Genomic DNA, 6977 nt, shown 5'->3' with positions numbered 1-6977 from the left:
TTTTATTGGCATGGTCATGCAAGTTATTGGTGGCCACATTTTCATATAAATATCGACTATTAGTAATCATTTAAATTTAAATTGTTTTTTTTTTAATAAAATTTGATTACAGATGCATGTTGGTAAGTTGTAAAAATGGATATATATGGGAGTCATAGCTATATCTATCTAACTTGACGGGACATAACCCAAAATACACTTCAATTGAAAAAATTTTGATATTTGCATCAAAACATATATTTGAGTCATGTAAATATGTTAAAGATAATGTTCCATTTTAAATTAAGTATATGCTTTTCTATTGGAGCAATTTTTTTCAGGATCACACTATGATACAGCTATATGGACTATGAGAGCCGGTGGTCTTGTTCTAATACTTATTCCCATAAATTACAAATTTTTAAAATAAGAATAGCAAATTAGACGCCTAAAAGTATGCTTCAAATTTTACATATTTATTTATTGTGAGTTGACATGGTTGCCATCTTAAGAAAATGTATTCAATTTCGTGCTTCAATAACTGCAATAGTGAGGGTTTAAGCGTGAATAAATATAAAACGTTTTTTTCTGGCATTCCACCTGGCCTGGCCTTCTCGTGAAAGAATAAAGCTCTTTGGGGCGACCTAGTTTAAATTATGGGCCGAAATTTTTTATTGACATTTATTATCCGATTGAGATGAAATTTACTAAACTATTTTTGTTTGGCCCAAGGACGAACCCTATTGAAATTGACGGGAATCGGTTCAAATTTAGATATAACTCCCATATACAGGGTGAGATGAAAAACTGCAACAAAGTCAAACGCAAAAATGTTTACATTTTTTTTAATTTTATTAAATGAAAGCAAAAAATGTCGGAAATAGAATCAAATTTTAGAATAAGTTTAGATTTGTCCGAATTGGTCACCTTTGACACTTAATATTAGAATTTTTGAAAATATTAGAATTTTGGAAATGTCTGGGCCTTTCAATGAAGTAGAGGGCGTATTGATTTTGTTACCCCATTTTAAGCTTTTTTACTAAGCCAAAAAATAAGGACAAAAAATAAGGTTCAGTTGTATGATTTTAAATCGAAAGTTTATACAGCTTTCACGTATTGATGGCGCCCAATCAATGATCCTCTGAATAGTTGACGTTTATTGGCAATAAAACAGACCATACAGGGTGAGATAAATTTTATTGAATGTCGGAAATGCCATCAAATTTTAGCATAAGTTTAGATTTGTTCGATTTGGTCACCTTTGGCACGAATTATGGCCTTCAAACGGCCAATGAAACCGTCAGACACTGCCCGAATGTTGCTCTGCGGTATTTTGGCCCATTCCCGGCGAAGCGTTTACTTAAGGCGATCGACACTTTGGTATTTTTTAGTGCCAACCTTGCTTTCCAAACTACTCCAGACACAATACTCCAACGGATTGGTATCCGGAGATTTTGGTGCCCATTGTGCGCTGGAAATGAAGCGAGGAACCTCATTTTGTAACCATTCTTGGGTGGCACGTGCTAAGTGCGATGGTGTTGAGTCCTGTTGGAATGTCCACGGTCTGCGGCCATAAAGTTTGCGTGACCATGACTTTAATACATCCTCCCGAATTTTTTCGCGATAATATTCGGCATTTATTCTGATGCCATGGTCGATTAATACGAGCGGAGAGCGACAATCGGCTGTTATGGCGGCCCACATCATCACCATGGCCTGTGCTTGAGTTCTGGTGGCTAACCAAAGGTGTACATTTTCAGCTGACCGACCTCTTTGGCAAGTAAACACGATCATTTTGTTTGCTTAAAAACAGCTGGACAACGAATGTTTTCTCATCGGAGACGGAGAAAGCTGAATTCGGCAGTTCACCACTTTCGGCCAAGCGAAGCACTTTTTTAGCTTTTTTAAGTCTATTTTCTTTCTGTTGCGGTGTAAATTCTTGCACATTTTATAATTTCAATGGCTTTACCCCGAGCTCATTTTTCAATATTTGCCGAATGGAATATTGCGAAACCATTTTTCGGCCACTGCAACGTGGTTTTCGATCAAGTCGCTTCTTTACTTTTCGAACCATTTCTGCTGATGTTGCTGTTTTCTTCCGTCCATTTCTTTAACGTCGGGCTACGCTACCAGTATTGCGGTAACGAGCAATGGAAAGAGACACAAAAGATTTATTCACATTTAAATGCTGGAATGCTCTAACGATAGCCACTTTTGGTTTTCCAGCCAAATATAAAGGAATCACACTATCACGATTGAATTCCATCACGAATAACTTTTTTTCTGAAAAATTCTCACCAAAATGCTTTTGTACGCTTGTAAACAATATAATGAGCTGTCACTGCAAATAATTTTAACAGCTTTCGGACGAGTGGCTTTGAAGTGACAGCTTGCAGTTTTTTCATCTCACCCCGTATGTAGTTCCCCTATATATTCAAAGTGGTGTAGGGTATCATAAAGTCGACCCAGCCCGACTTTAGCTTTTCTTTACTGGTTTTTACTGTCATTTTTTTCCAGTGTACAATAAAAAATTAAAAAAAAAACACCCACAGTGTTATTCACACTTCCATAAATGTCTTTGAATTAATCGTTGATAGGCTTTGTCAGTAGCCTAATTTGGATGTTGTTATTTCATTTCGTCCAAAAATGTTGTTTTCTTAATCATCGAAATTGTAACAACATTTACAGATGTCGTCGAAAATTACACACACATTTGTAATCCACTGAATACATATAAGCTTGTATTATATTAAACTCTACTGTGATAAAGGGGACATTTTAACTCTTTTGTAGCTCCCAGAAAATTTACAATTTCGGCGAGAGAAAGTCAGTTTTTTTTTAACCGACACCACACCGTAGTACAGGGTATTACATTTGTGTGTATTTGTTTGTAACATAGAGAAGGAAGCGAGATAGACCCATAGGTCTTTCTGATGATCTTCGTAGAATCACATTCCGTCCGATATAGCTCCCATATATGTCTTCGTCCGATTTTTTTTTATTGGGCACTAAATGTGTAATATTAGTCCAAATAGGATGGAATCTGGTACATACGACCAAATTAGGTCTGAAAATAAGCATGCAAATTTTATCGAAATCGGTTCAGATATAGCTATAGCTCCCATACATATTGTTCATCCGATTTGTTATTTTTGTTCTCCACAGCCGAAGTATACACTCTTTAATAACTATATTTGGGGAAATATATCAAATACAGCTCAGAAATACCCTTTCCAAATTTTGTCGAAATCGGTTCAGATTTAGGTATAGCTCTCATAAATCTTCGTCCGATTTGCCTTTTATTGTGCACTAAACGTGTAGAATTAGCGCAAATGTGATGGAATTTGGCACTTACGACCAAATTGAGTCTAGAAACAAGTGTGTCAAATTTGGTGAAAATCGGTTCAGATGTAGCTATAGCCCCCATTAAATTATAATCATAGTTGGTATGATTTAATTCTTTCAAATTCCCCATAAGAACTTTTATTTGTTATGTGAAGCTCTACTAAATATGCAAAGTGCTGTAGGGTATCATAAAGTCGGTCCCGCCCAAATTTGAGTCGTTCTTTACTGGTTATTACTTAATTAGAATTTACTCCTGTTAAATACGCTAAGATTAATATTGAACATATGATGGCGAATGGACTACGGAGATGTTTCCGAACATCAAGTTTGTGTGGTTTAATTGATGATCGGGAATTTGACGTTTTCCGACGTATCGTAAACGAGAAATTGAACCAGTCGTAAAAAATAATGATGATGTAGGGTTTTTTTCAAAATGGGGACTCGGGTGGTTGATGTGAAATGTGATTAGCTGACGATTCGGAGGTGATCGGGTACTCGTAGATGACGGTCGAACGTTGATTGGTGGTGAATATCGGGAATTATCATGTTGCGTTCGGTTGACGCTGGCGTTGACGATTTGAAGGTAATAGTGAACATGTGGTCGTCGGTTTGACTTTTGTCAGAAAATACGATTTTTGTGTTCGGGTTAATGATTTGAAGGCAAACGGGAACATTTGGTCCTCGTTTGTCGACAGTTTTACCGATGTTAGAAATTACGATATTAGGCTCGTTCACATTGGCGATCGGGATGTTATCGATTTAATGGGGAACTTCATTGGGTTGACGAACGGTGAACAATCGAGGTATGCGATGTGTGTGGTTGGGATGTTGATAGACAGGTGTTCGGAGGCGGATTAGGGACTTGTGGTATAAATGTTAGCAATTCTCTGTGGAGATACTCGGGACCATCTGTCCAGGTCTTCGTAGACGAATTAAGATTCGTCGGGGTTTGGCAGCTCACTAAGGTTTGCCAACCGATGTCTAAGTTTTTGTAGATGGATCGGAACTCGTTCAGGTTCGGCAGCTCGTTGAGGAAATGTTCAGGTTTAGCTATACGGATCGTCTACAGTGGTAGGTAACTATTCTAGCTAGCGCTACGGTTTATAACTACATCTGCTCTACTACCAATGTTTGACTATGATTCGAAACAAGGAGTCGAAGCTCCTGCGGAACAGTAAACCGAAACTCCTGCGGAACTAGGAGCCGAAGCTCCTGCGGAACAACGAGCCGAAACTTCTTCGAAAATAAATTACCGGCCACACAGCTTAATGAGAACCAGTATCGAAAAAGGTTAGATGGGAATACCTTTTTCGAGACTGGCTCTCATTAAGCTGTGTGGCCGGTAATTTTTTTACAAAGAAGTTTCGGCTCCTAGTTCTGTAGGAGTTTCGGTTTACTGTCGCTTATGATAGTCGGAGGACGAAATGATTTGAAATCACTAGCCTATGGCAAGCACCCTGCAGTAGCAAGCCTCCCCTATCGTACCGCAAACCGAACACTATATGTGACCGGCCCAACCAAGTCAATGAGAATTCTTAGCATTATGCTGTGAACGGAACAACGAGCCGAAACTTCTTCGCAAATGAATTACCGGCCACTCAGCTTAATGAGAGCCAGTCTCGAAAAAGTTATTCCCAGCTAACGCTTATGATAGTCGGAGCACGGAAATGATTTGAAATCACTAGCCTTTGGCAAGCCCCCTGCAGTAGCGAGCCTCCCCTATCGTACCTCAAATCGAACACTATATGTGACCGGCCCTACCAAGTCAATGAGAATTCTTAGCCATATGCTGTGAAAGGAATACCACTGAAAACTAACTTGTTCACTATGCGCCCAATGAACACGGTGCTTGTTGACTGGTGCTGTTATCGCCGCCCGTCTCGTCGGCCGTTACGTCGCTGGCGCTACACATTTAATACTAAAATGTTGACAAAAAATAATAAAACTTTTCGTTTTTATACCCTCCACCATACTATGGAGGGTATATTAACTTTGTCATTCCCTTTGTAACTCCTCGAAATACTCATGTCAGACCCAACAAAGTATATATATTCTTGATCAGCGTAAAATTCTAAGTCGATTTATTGATATCCGTCTGTCTGTCGGCGTGTCTGTCTGTCTGTTGTAACCACGCTATCTTTCGAACGAATTGAGATAGAAAGCTAACACGTTGCACACATTTATTTTGATGATTTTTGCGACATTATTCACCGGAATTGTTTCAAATTTGGTATTTGAAGTTCGAAATGGATACTACAACCTAAGGCAGAAAATTGTCCGTGCAGGTGCAGGTCCACGTCTTCGTAAGCCCCCATATAATGGTACCTCCCGGTATTCTGTATTTTGATGATTTTAGCGACATGTTTCACCGGAATTGTTTCGAATTTGGTAAGGTGCAATTGGCAGGTGCAGCTCTTCGGCCACATATATCAATACCTCCCAATACTCGGTATTTTGGCGATTTTAGATATAATATTCTCCAATTTTTTTGAAATTTCGTATTTGAATTTTTGAACAATAGCCAAATAAACTTGGATGTTTTAAAGAATTTTTGTTTTCAAGGAACAATAGCCAAATTGACGTGGATTTTTTAAAGAATTTTTTTAAGAAACAAAACCCAAAAAACTTGGATTTTTTAAAGAATTTTTTCCAAGGACCAATAGCCAAATAAAGGACCAAACGCCAAATAATTGTGATTTTTTTTAATATTTTTAATATTTTTAATATTATTATTTATTATTAATATTTTTTCCAAGGACCAACAGCCAAATAATGGACCAAACGCCAAATAATTATGAATGTTTCAGACAAATTTTTTCCAAGGACCAACAGCCAAATAAAGGACCAATCACCAAATAATTATGGATGTTTTAGAAAAATTTTTTCCAGGTCGAACAGCCAAATAAACGTGGGATTTTTAAAGATTTTTTTCCAAGAACCAACAGCCAAATAAACGTGTGATTTTTAAAGATTTTTTCCAAGAACCAACAGCCAAATAAATGTGGATTTTTTTAAAGATTTTTTTCGAAGGACCAACGGCAAATAAACGTGGAATTTTAACTAATATTTAAAAAGAAAAAATCTAAGGTGCAATCTAAGGTGCCAAATAATTGTGGATTTTTTAGACAAATTATTTCCAAGGACTAACAGCCAAATAAACATAGAATTTTTAAAGATTTTTTTCCAAGGACCAACGGCCATATAAACGTGGAATTTTTAAAGATTTTTTTCCAAGGACCAACAGTCAAATAAACGTGGGATTTTTAATTAATTCTTTTTTTCAAGGAACAATAGCCAAATAAACGTGGATTTTTTAAAGATTTTTTTCCAAGGACCAACGGCCAAATAAACGTGGAATTTTTAAAGATTTTTTTCCAAGAACCAACAGCCAAATAAACGTGGATTTTTAATTAATATTTAAAAAGAAAAAAATCTAGGAACCAATTGTAAAATAACCCTGAATTATGATAAAAAAAATAAACGTGAATTTAAAACAAAATTCTAAGGACCAACAGCCAAATAAACCTGGATTTTTAAAGAATATAATGGCTTTATTTATATATATATTTTTTAAAATTTTCAAAATTCGTTCTAAATGCTGAGGGGTATCCAAAGATCGGCCCGGCCGAACTTACTGCTTTTTTACTTGATGG

The sequence above is a fragment of the Musca domestica genome, unplaced genomic scaffold, assembly GCF_030504385.1.
Source record: "Musca domestica strain aabys unplaced genomic scaffold, Musca_domestica.polishedcontigs.V.1.1 36, whole genome shotgun sequence".
Taxonomy (NCBI): Eukaryota; Metazoa; Arthropoda; class Insecta; order Diptera; family Muscidae; genus Musca; species Musca domestica.
This window is presented reverse-complemented; position numbering follows the sequence as displayed.